Genomic DNA, 12,395 nt, shown 5'->3' with positions numbered 1-12,395 from the left:
ACAAGAGCCAACTATTTATGCTTCTTATGATAACACCCTACTTGTGGATACTATAGGAATTATTCCTGAAGTATTATGAGCTGTAATAATGTTCATTTATTTTTTGTAGTTTTTTAAATTGTTGACTTTTGTGTTGATACAACAAACTTCAAACTCTCTCCTTTTTCTTCCCACCCACCAGCCAATCTATCTCTCTCTCTCTCCACTCTCCCATCTTCATTTTTTCCTTCCTTCCCTCCCTTTGTAGCCTCTCCCTGGGAAAAATTCTGACAGCGTTGCACAGTATCAGCTACCATGTTAGGGCCCCTCCACAGTGGTGAACCTGCAAGAACTTACAAGGTAACAAGTCACATAGTGGTTGCTACTGGGCCTGGCCCAAAATACCTGAGAAGGCCAGTGTACCTTCCCTTTTCTGACAGGAATCAAGGCTTCAACTGGCACTATTGTGGTTTCTTAGTAGCAGCTGGAAAGGGAATTAATGCTAATGGGGGGATGAAGCTTTCCAATTTTTTTCTACATATATACCTCACCATCTATACTTCACAAGTTACCAGTCAGTTTCCAATTTCAATTTAAGTTACTAGTTATGTATGTATGTATGTATGTATGTATGTATGCATGCATGCATGCATGCATGCATGCATGCATAAGACTTTATTGTTTCCAGCCATAGGCCATTACAATGTTAGCAATATCATAGCAGTTGATATCAAAAAAGCAATAAAACAATTAAAACAATATATGCAGTGGTCCATAGATAATGAAAGACAATAAGAATTCGGGTCTCTGGTCGTGTAAATTTGGCTCGAATTTTCCTTGCTGCTAGTGCAAATAATGAGACATTATAACTGATTAGGGGGTTGGTATCCAATAATAAAAATACCATTTTGTCTAAATTCGCAGGGAAGTTCTGGCCATTCAGAACCTTTAAAGTCCTTCATAATCTGAGACCCACATATTTGAAGGACTGACTCCTTCCACAGATCCCTGTATGCCAACTACATCATCAAGCAGCTTATCTGTTGGCTAGCCCATCTGGCATTAAGCAGAAAAGACTTGGTCCTTCATAGCTTCAGCTCAATGGAATGGGCTCCCTGAAGAGGAGAAGGGGCCCCCTCGTTTTAGATATTCAGGTGGTATAAGTCTGCCCACTTGTGAGGGCTTTTGAGGAGTCTGATTTGGCAGGAATCTTTTCTGAGGGAGGAGATTCTGAGTATGCAATTTTATTTTTGTTTTTAAACTGAAAACATTGTGAGCCACCATGAACCACGAGGAAATGAAGGATATAAATGCTCATCTAGATTTAAGTCCACAGCTTTGAGCCATACTGAGAATTAGAGATGACATTTCTGAATATCAAATTCTGAGATGCAACAGTGTGATCACGGGCACAGTCAAATTCCTATATCTGCTGCAGGACTGATAGGCTATTTTCCCCTAGTTCTTAGAAATAGCCAATTAGTTTTGAGAAAACTTTCCAGCATTTTAAAAGCACCTAAAAATATGTGTCAATGGCCTGGATTTAACATATGCAACAGAAGAAGAATTGATTTTTACTGCTTTTCACTGCCCAAAGGAATCTCAAAGCACCTTACAATCGCCTTCCTCTCCCCACAACAGACACCCTGTGAGGTAGGTAAGGCTGAGAGAGCTTTGACAGGACTGCTCAGCCAGAACAGCACTATCAGGGCTGTGCCGAGCCCCAGATCACCCAGCAGAATGCATGTGGAGGTATGAGGAATCAAATCTAGTTCATCAGATTACAAGCCATTTGAACCACTACACCATGCTGGCTCTCAATTCCACTTTTATGGCAGCTTCTAAGATTAATCAAGAGCACTTTTGTAACCATATGCCATCTTTTATTTACTCTATTTATGTCATACCTTTCTTCCCAACAGCAATACAGAACACTTGTCATCATTTTCATATTCTTCATTTTTATCCTCACAACAATCAGTTACATACTGTGGTAGAAGACAGATTTTATTGTACATGGCCAAAGGCCATTACAACATTGCTCAAAGTATAACACGGATTACAGAAGATGAGAAATAAATAATAATCAGCAGGTTGCCAACCATTAAACAAGCATCTATCCTACCCAAACAAGTATCATTGTTAGAATATTCCATGCTCTAAATATTAGGTATTTTACTAAAATACATGACTTTCAAACACTTTCACACAAATTGTCCTGTTAATCAAAGCATATAAAACCACCATATGAATAACGTGCCAGATTACACCTGGAAGAAGAAGACGAAGAAGACGAAGAAGAAGAAGAAGAAGAAGAAGAAGACGAAGAAGACGAAGAAGAAGAAGAAGAAGAAGAAGAAGAAGAAGAAGAAGAAGAAGACGACGAAGACGACGAAGACGAAGAAGAAGAAGAAGAAGAAGAGTTGGTTCTTATATGCCGCTTTTCCCTACCCGAAGGAGGCTCAAAGCGGCTTACAGTCGCCTTCCCATTCCTCTCCCCACAACAGACACCCTGTGGGGTGGGTGAGGCTGAGAGAGCGCTGATATCACTGCTCGGTCAGAACAGCTTTATCAGTGCCATGGCGAGCCCAAGGTCACCCAGCTGGCTGCATGTGGGGGAGCGCAGAATCGAACCTGGCATGCCAGATTAGAAGTCGGCACTCCTAACCACTACACCAAACTGGCTGTCTACGTTGCGTAGATAATAACTTTCCTTCTTTGGTACCAAAGAAGGAAAGTTATTATCTACGCAACGTAGACAGATTTGCCAAAAATGTTATTTCTGATTCTAAATATAATGAACAATGCATTATATGTACAGAGAATTGATGTGGTATAGTGATTAAGAATATCAGACTAATATCTGGGAGACCAGAGTCCAAATCTCCACTTCTGCCACGGAAGCTTGGAGGTCCCTGGCCCCTGTGAAGTTCACCTGGCTTTGACCAAGGCTAAGGCTTTTTTGGCCCTGTACTCTGCCTGGTAGAAAGAGCTCCTGGAAGAGCTGAGAGCCGTGCAGAGACTTTTTCAGTTCAGCAGCACCTGCAAGATGGAGCTGCTCCACCAGGCATTTGGTTGAGGCCCCCTCAGGTGTCTGTGCCAACCACTGAGCTGGTACTTATTTTATACAGGCACACAGGTCAGCCAGACAGTTCAGTCAGGGAAAGAGTGAGGGCTAGGGCTTGGATGGTTAGGGTTGGTGAGAAGGGATTTTAATTATTGTTTGAAGTTGTAAAACAAACTGAGGCCTCTAATGTTTCAAAGCAGGCCCTGGTCTAGGTAACTATTTTCAGAGTCCAGTATCATACAGGAGCCAACCTTCATCCGAAGTTTTATCTGACCTACTGGTCCATAGAACTGACTGAAGTCCACAGTGCTCCTTTCCCACCCCTTTCCCCTGCTCCTTTCCCGAGGGCGAGGGGAAGATGGCGGGAGAACTCACCGTTGGGGAAGGCTGCCTCTCCTTCTGTGTGGCGAGTCCCCGGCCGGCCCAAGCAGCCAATTGGTCGCTTGGCCCTGGAGTGACACTTGGAGGGCCAAGTGACACTTGGAGGGCTTTGCGGCTCCTGATTGGGCTCTCCAAGTTTTTATCACAGACAGGGCCCGCACTTTCTCCTCCCCCTTAGGGCTTACTTTTTTATTTATACCGCTCCGCAGGAGTGGTTTAAAGATATGAGGTAAGCTTTGGGTTTTTAATTTTAATAAATATTAGCACTTAATTTTAAAGATGTGTTCTACCCTACACAGGCTTGAATTCATTCCCCTTATTTTGACATTTTTGGTGACTAGAACTGTACTCAGTACTCCAAATGCGGCCAGATCTATACAGGGGCTGTATAGATCTATACAGGTGCTGACAATCTCCTTGAGCTATCCACCATGCCCCCCTCCCATTTTCATCTCAGCAAGTTCAGACCCTATTAAGCTACACTTGAAGTTAAGATTTTTTTTGGTCCCAATTAACCTCACCTTATTTTTACAAACACTGTGCTTCAGTTGTCACATTGTCACCCACCCTGTGGAGTTCCTCTTGGAGCTCCTCACAGTCAGCCTTATTTTTCACCATCTTGAGTAATCTGTCATCTCCAAACTTGACTACTACACTACTCACCACTAGTTAAAGATCATTGATGAATAAATTAAAAATACCAAAATCAGTATTGGGGCTAGTACTATCTCCAAGTTATTCATTAATACATTGTTAAAGACTACTCCACATAGAAATCCAGTTATTGCCTTGCTGATACAATGTCAAGGCAGCATCATTCATAAAGCCCCCTTTGGTACCAAAGAATTTCAAGATCGCTGCTGATGTCCTAAAACCCATAGGCCTTCCAGCAAAGTATTTCACTAAGAGTAATTCCAAGGTCCTTGAAGTTCCTGCATTGATCAATTGGGGCACTATCAACAGTTGATCACAGTCTGTCAGGCTCCCCCCCCCCCCCAAGTCCACCACTTTGGTCTTACTATAAATATTAAAGATTATTCTTAACAGAAGATAGTTTCAGAGGATAGCCATGTTGGCCTGCAATAGAACAGATGAATCATTTCACACTAAAGAACCATCTCTGGGCGGGGGCTCTTGGTTGTTGATTCCAGATGCATGGTCTAGATAGACTGGTAGACAGTCCTTGGGATGAGCCAATGGTTATGATACATGGTGGTACCAGGTAGGTGTAGTCATATGGTCCTAGAACAAAATTAGGCTTCTAGCCAAAAGACTAAAGGCCAGGCCCTCCATATTAGCATGCCTGTTCCACACAGTAGACCAGTTAGACAGGTAAAAATTAGGAGTCTCAATGCATGGATGAAACTATGGTATTTGGATTAAGGGCTAAAGGTTGTTGGGCACTGGGATAGTACTTGGAACAATTAGTATCTGTACAAAAGAGACAGGCTATTGTTCCAAGAAGGAACGAAGCTGCTGGAACTTAAAATAAAGAAGGTGGCAGAGCAATTTTTTAAACTACGGGCATTTCTCCACCCTTTAAGCATAGTGTAACATTTACCATAATCAGTTGTTATATTCCGGCCCCTCCACAAAACATCGCCAACATCCAGCATCCAAGCAGCAACTGGCCAGCTATATCTGCCACTTTAAAGCACTAGTTAGTGAATCCCAACATATGTAGCGCTACTTACCAGATAGCAATCAGCAGGCCACCAGCAAAAAAAAAAAAAAAAACCAAACATATGGAAGTGAAGAAGTGCTATCTCCAACTCCAATGTGCCCCCCCCAGGGGACGGGAGTTGTTTTTTTTTTTTTTAAGTTAACTGCCTGGAGCAATGAATAGGCATTAATTTGTGCAGGCAAAGGCAAAAAAAAATCCCCCAAAGTTGTAGCACAAAGCATGCCTCTCCAAGCTCCCCCCCCCCAATCAGGAACAAATTTATTTTTAAAAGAAGCAAGAGTCATGATTCCATAAGGGGTGGCAATAAAGAAGCACTATACATCTATGATTAGATGCACAGGCATTTCAACGAAGTACTGATTTAAGAAAAGAAATAGTGGGCATTGAAGGCCCTTTAAAGCAGGGGAAAGGAGATTGGCTGCCTTGCTTAATTGACAGGCAGAAGAGAGTCGCATATAAATCGCGTTGCTCTCTCCTACCATTTCCAGCAGCACTTGTGGAGGGGGAGAAGCACAAAATGGTGGCAGAAGAGAACAAGACAGCAAAAAAGGTGAGGAGGGGCCAGGAGGCACAATTTTATTTTGTGTTACATCACTCAGCTGGCTTAACGCTATTTTTAAAGATGTACAGAAATGCTCTACATTTTGGAGAATATCTGCCTATAGTTTAGGGTGGTTCATCCAAGGGATGAAGGTATAGCTGTTAATATTCTAGAAGAAAATGGGTTAAGACTGGCCACAGAGAGGGCATGGCTGGTATTGAGAGCCATTTTGATATAGTGGTTAAGGGCAGCAGTCTCTAATCCAGAGAGCCAGGTTTGATTCATGTAGCCAGCTGGGTGACATTGGGCCAGTCACAGTCCTGTCAGAGCTGTTCTCCCAGAACAATTTTCTTAGCCTCACCTACCTCACAGGGTGTCTGTTGTGAGGAAACAAACAGAAGGCGACTGTGAGCTGCTTTGAGACTCCTTTGGGTGGTAAAAAACAGGGCATAAAAACCAAGGGGCTTTTTGCACAACTTCAAAATAGCACAATGGTTGCCAATTGAAAACGCTACTGATTTGCTGTTTTGCACAACGTCGTCGACAATCTGCCACACACCTGAAACCAATCTGCAAAAAGCGCTTCCTTGTAGCGCTTTCAGGGAAATCCCCAAAAGTAGATTCACCCTCCGGAAAGCGATACACTCCTGCAACCAATCTGCAACACTAGCGAAAAAGACCTGTGCGTTAACATTGTTGCGGTTTCTACAAAGTCCCTCCCCCTGGCTCTCTTCTCTGATCTTCCGGCGAAGCGATCGCCATTTTTTTTTCTCCGAGCGAGCGGGGATCAACGCACCGGCGAGCCTCCGTTTAGAGGCTTCCCTGGCTTCAGTCCCTCCCCTTTAGTCACTAAGCACAAACCACAGAAAAGCCCGTTTGCTGATGTATTTTCCCTTTAATTTTTACACATTCATTCAGCCGAAAATCGGGCCCGTGAGAGGGGGGGGGGTTTCACTCGGAGGAAGCGTGGCAACGATCAAACGACAGCTCAAACACATTAGGCAGCTGGATGGGTCTCTCCGTTGCAATGAATCTACACAGATTCGTTGCAATGGGTCTGTTTTGTTTTTTTTTAAAAACCTTTCTTAAAGGGAAAGGGGCTGTTTGGGAGCATGCTAACGGCTGCCCATTGGCTGCTTGACAGCCAGGGGCGGGACGAGCTTGGCAATAGCGCTTCCTTTCTAGCGATTTCTGCCGAGACCGGAAGCCTGTGGGAAACGCTACAAAACGCAACTGGATTCCACTACAAAGACAGGTATGCATAACGACGAATTCCACTATTTTAAATGGCGATTTTTCATTCAGTGACCAATTTGCTACAAAGATCCCGGTGCGTAAAGCCCCCAACTCTGCTTCTTCTTGGTGGGGCCGGCAACTGTGTTGTCAAAATACACATGGCAAGAGAGTTGGCCTCTTGGTTTGTTGCAGGCTCTGATCCATGTTCATATTAAAAAGGGTACTGTGAGTAAGAAGTTGTTTAAAGTTAAGCGACTATGGTAAAGAAGAGCTTGTGAGAGGGAGGGGTATATTGTCCAGCATAGTTTGTAATTTGTTAATGGTATGTTTAACCAGTTTGAGCTGAGTGCTGTGCTCACTTGTGGCTTTCTGTTGTTTTGTTTGGGCCTATCTTGTAGCAGGATATCCCTTGGAATTAATTGGGTTTTGTTGATATTTCCTAACTACATGAGGTGGATATTGTAATTCCAAGAATTTCTGTCATAGACCCTGTAGGTGAGAGCCCAGATGAGTTGATCTGGGTGAACAGTTGAGCTAGCACTGGAACTCACTAAATAGGGAAGTATATGAATAGATCCGGGAGAACAACATCTTCCCACAAGAGCTTTACCTGTTGACCGAAAGGAAGGTAGGCATTTTATCTCAGATACAGTAATGGGTAGCCACTGAGGCTGATTTTGAAAGTAAGAACAGGAACCCTGACCATTAGCCCTGTTGACAAAAATGGGAAAGGCCCCACCCACCCCTGAAAAACCTATAATGGGAGGCACCTTTACTTTGGCCAGTAGAGACTAGATCCCATATTCATTATTTCCATTCAGTTCCATTACAATTGAAATTTGGAAAATACTAGAAGCAGAATTTTAAAGATGTAAAAGATTTGTAGATGTACCTGTACCTTTCATAGCAACATGCCAGAGAGGTGTTCCTGATTCATTTTTAAAAGCTTGTCTGTACCCCTAAGCAGGCTAGCCCCCAAATAAATACTTTTTTGGTTTTTGAGCTTTGTGGCAGGTCAGATGAGATCTAAGATCTATGTTCTCATGTTTTAGAATGTCTGAGTTGCCTTTTAAAATATATTAGTGTGGAAACCCAAAGGTTTCATTCTCCATGAGCTGAATAACCTAGCAGTGGTCCCCAACCTTTTTATCACCGGGGACCACTCAACGCCTTTTACTGAGGCCCGGTGGGGGGGGGGGATAGTTTACTCTCAACCACTGCCCTCTCTGATCGCTATGGTAAACATCCCTTCAAAATAAGATACAGACACGCCACAACAATGAACATAAGGAGCATTTTATTTTCATGGAAATTTTAACTCATGACAATGACAAATCAATGAGAAGCTTGTTTCTCTGCAACGAGATAGTCCCATCTGGGAGTGATGGGAGACAATGACACCCGAAGTGTGTTGTAAAGGGCCGGGAGGGATGAAGTAAAGAGCCGGGGGGGGGGAGAAGGCGTCCTTCGGGGCCCACCTCCAATTAGTCGAAGGACCACATGTGGTCCGCGGCCCACAGGTTGGGGATCGCTGACCTAGAAACCCAAAATTCAAACCCCAGAACTTTCAGAAAGCAATGTAACACTCGTTTTTTTAAAAAAGAGGGGAGGGAACTAGGGTTGGAATTTGAAAGTAAGGATTTAACAATTTTATAGCACAATCCTATGCAGAATGACTTCGGTCAGAACCCATGAAAATCCATGGTTGTAAACTGGAATTACTGCAGAAGATTGCACAGCAAGTATTTTAAATGTCTTGTTAAGATTTTGTAGCCAGAAGCCCTCTAAGTGAGGATAGGTAGATAGCTACATCAAACATTTTCTTTTCATAAAAGTTTTCAAATACATCTTCTGTTTCAGTATACAGGCTTTGAATTACATTTTTCTATTAGTGGAGACTTAGTTACCAAGTGAATGAATCCTATGTAAAATTTTAAGAGAAGTAACAATATTTTTTCTTTAGTTACAACAGAAGAGTTTACATAAGCATACAGAACTGCAGTTTTACAGCCTTTCCACCAAAGTAGATGCTGTTTGTTTTAGTACAATAATTCATACATCTGCCCATTGATATTTCAATAGGTAAAACTAAGCTTGGGTTTTACTGATCTATACCTTGGAATTCTGTCAACTAGGACGGAAAGTGAAACGAGTACTTTTCACTACTTCAAGAACTCTAGATCAGTGGTCACCAACCCCCCCCCCCCCCCCGTCTGGGGACTGGTACCGGCCCATGGATCAGTCGGTACCGGGCCGCGGCTACTCCTCGTCCTCCTCCCCAGCTGCTGCCTCGAGGGCTGCCCTGCCACTCTGCTGCCAAGCTCACCTTTGGTGCTATCCAGCCGCCACCATGGCTGGGGCTCCCCCTTGGTGTGGCACTGTGCAGCTGCTGGTAGCGGGTGGCGGGAAGTCAGGGGTGCCGGCGGGAAATCAAGTGGAGCAGGGGCTAAGGCAGCAGCAGCAGCAATGTCCCTCAGCAAAATACAACCCCTCCCTCCAGGCCTCAGTAAAATTGTCAAGCATTGACCGGTCCCCGGTGATAAAAAGGTTGAGGGACCACTGCTCTAGATGGTCTTAAAACAAAGTCTGGAGAAAGCCCCATATTGCCTCCTGACCAAAACAGTCTTGACACAGTATTATGAAGGAGTTACAGGAGGATCACGCAAAGAACAATGTGATCAGTTCATCAAGACTGCTCAGATAATCCCCAATCAAAATTAGCACACAAAGCCAACCACTGAACACATACCCTAACTGAAAACATATCTAAGATGGGCCCATTGCAGCAAATAAAACATTTGTTACTGGACTGCAGTTTGCCACACATAATCAACATGTAAATATAATGCTGCATTGCAATATTAACTTGCAACACAGTAGCTACTACTTTAAACAAATCTCCTTTTTGCAACATTATTTTTTAAACTAATGCTAGTCATGCATGAGGGGGAGACCAGCACATGAACAGGTTATGCAAGACACTGCAAATCACACACAATTTTCTTCCTTGTATTTCCTGTGTTCAGGAATCATCAGTGGCTGAAATGGAAGTTAAAGCAAAAGTATTATCTTACGTCAGCAGACCCAATTAAATTACTGTATCACTGAAATAGACTATATTTCATTAAAATTGTGTATTAATAGATGTTTGTGTATATTAGACTTTCACATTATTAGCAACCAATAACAGAAGGATGTATGTTGGATCCCATGGTCTGTTCCATGTTCTCCTTCCCCAAACGGTACTATGTTTTCCCAAAAAAGAATACTTTCTGAAGGATCTGATAGCTACATGAGTTGCAAGGGTGAGGTGGGAAGGGGAAGAGGACAAACCTTTCTCTTTTGTGAGGAGCTCTGTGCTGATGAAAGCAGAAGATGGGTTCCCCTTCCCCCTTCCTCACTGCAGCCTCCTAATAATCCAATGATCTAGTAGACTATGAGAATCCCACAACCCCAGAACAAAACTTTCCAAGGGTTAAAAGCGGCTTCTGTAGGCTAGGAAGAGTGAGAAAAACCACAATCCAAGTGTCCATGGAGCACAAAATCCAATCCAATGTATATATATCTTATTCATAATTTTTACTCATAAAACTGAAAATCAATGCAACAGTTTATGGTGCATCCAAATTCTTATGTTTATAAAAATATATAGAATTTTGCTGAATCAATTAAAAGTATAATACTGAAGAGCATATACTACACTAAGTGGAATGGAACTGAAGCTAGCACAAACAATGAATCTTTGACTAATTTCTAAGAACTGTCCAATTGCAATTCTGACAGCCAAAACAGTTTTCATACTGCAATTATTAACTTGCAGTCAATAAAATGCATTAGGCAATGCCTATTTTTGAAAAATTATCACAAAGCGTATATAGTTAAGTGGAAATTATATCAAATACAGTATAAAGAATTATGAGCTGTAATCTTATTAAAATTACACTTTTTGCAATGATACTTCAGTTACAAAATCCTGGTACCAAGGCATTGATTGTTATATTCTAAGAAACATCCATTATTCAGAACTTTCTGAATTATGATCCCAGGTACAAAGTGACTAAAAAGAATTCAAAGAAAGAACACAAGAAAGCTCAATTTTGTATTATTCTGTCCAAAATTAAGACCTGTTACATAAAAACAATTGTCTGCTTTATTCCCAATAGTAATATAAGAACAGCCACAATGCTTACACTAAAAAGAAATTCTAGCCCAGAAAGTAAAAATTCAGAAAGTATGTGCTCAAATCCCATATTTTACTTGTTCTGTGGCTCCAGTCTTTAGATGTAACCTTATTTCATAAAACATGAATGAAGGGGGAGAACAAATCAAAAGGGAACAAATTTTAGCAATTTGATTTTCATACCATGTCAGGTCAACATCTTTCAAATTTAACAATGCAGTCATCTTAGAATAAGGAAGCATTACTGAGATTTATGCTTCTCTTATAGCAGAAGCTTCCTGACATTTGTATCTTGCTACAATACTGCTACAGAAAAGGTCTTAACAGAAAGCATAGAAAATAAAATTCAAGCCTAATATCTATATTCTATCATTGCTTACTGTAGATGAAAATTAGGGGCTGAAAATTTCAGTATCAAAGAGAGAACAGTGCATCATCAGACTCTGGGATTTCCCTGTCATAGGAAGGCTCCAAGTAGCTATTCATAGGCAGACCACAGGATCCTCCAAAATCTGGGGCAGCCAAGTGTGCAGTACATGAATATAGAACACTCTTTTTTAATGTTCTTATTTAACACCACAAGGCTGAATTAGTACGTTTTTATTAGCTAGCCCTATCTGACTGTTCCTAGTTCAGTTTTGTCACCTCTATTCAGCCTGCAGCCTTAAATTCTTCAGAAAGGGCTCTCACAAGTCCTCATCAAGAGGGAAATAAATGAAAATTACACAAGGATTTTCCTCCTGATTTCCCCTTCCCTCCTCCCCATCACCACACACACAAACATCTTCCGATTTAATCTGATCATTCAAACCCTTCGGCTTTATTTTTGAGTATATATATAGCTTTTCGCTGAAAAAAATCAAGATCTCAAAGACAACACATACCAGGCCGCCACACCAGCAAAACCAGAAAAAGAATACATCAAAGTTCCACACTGACAGCAGACCTCGGCTGTGCTGGAGAGGGGGGGGGGGGTTAAAGAGCCAATCCAAGCGGCATCATGCACGCGCCCATGATCCCTGCCTTCCTCCTTCCCCTTAATCATACATAGCCTCTCCCGGATTGAAAAGGGGGACTTGGATTAAATAGGCTCCCCTATCGAAAAGTGGCCAATCTCAAGGCGTACCCCGGAAGAGGGAGGGAGAGTACCGATTCCTCTGGGGCCTGTGGAGAGAAGATCATGCCGCTTCAGCACTCACAGCCTGGCCGGGCATCCACTTTTCCCAGGCACCCTTGCACCTGGATCTCCCTTAATGCCCGAGGCAAACCCGGCATTTCCAGGTCCCCCCTCCTTGCTTTCCTCCACACGGGTTATTTACGGGCCAGT

The 12,395-nt window shown here is 42.5% G+C and overlaps 1 protein-coding gene across 12 annotated transcripts in view; it reads right to left on the bottom strand.

Annotated features, from left to right (window-relative positions):
• The window catches only part of GPHN (gephyrin), a 357,972-nt gene that overhangs the window by 344,876 nt on the left and 701 nt on the right, over positions 1–12,395 (bottom strand). The gene's annotated exons all lie outside the window — the stretch shown is intronic.

Source organism: Paroedura picta, chromosome 2 (assembly GCF_049243985.1).
Source record: "Paroedura picta isolate Pp20150507F chromosome 2, Ppicta_v3.0, whole genome shotgun sequence".
In the NCBI taxonomy this organism is placed as follows: Eukaryota; Metazoa; Chordata; class Lepidosauria; order Squamata; family Gekkonidae; genus Paroedura; species Paroedura picta.
This window is presented reverse-complemented; position numbering and strand designations above follow the sequence as displayed.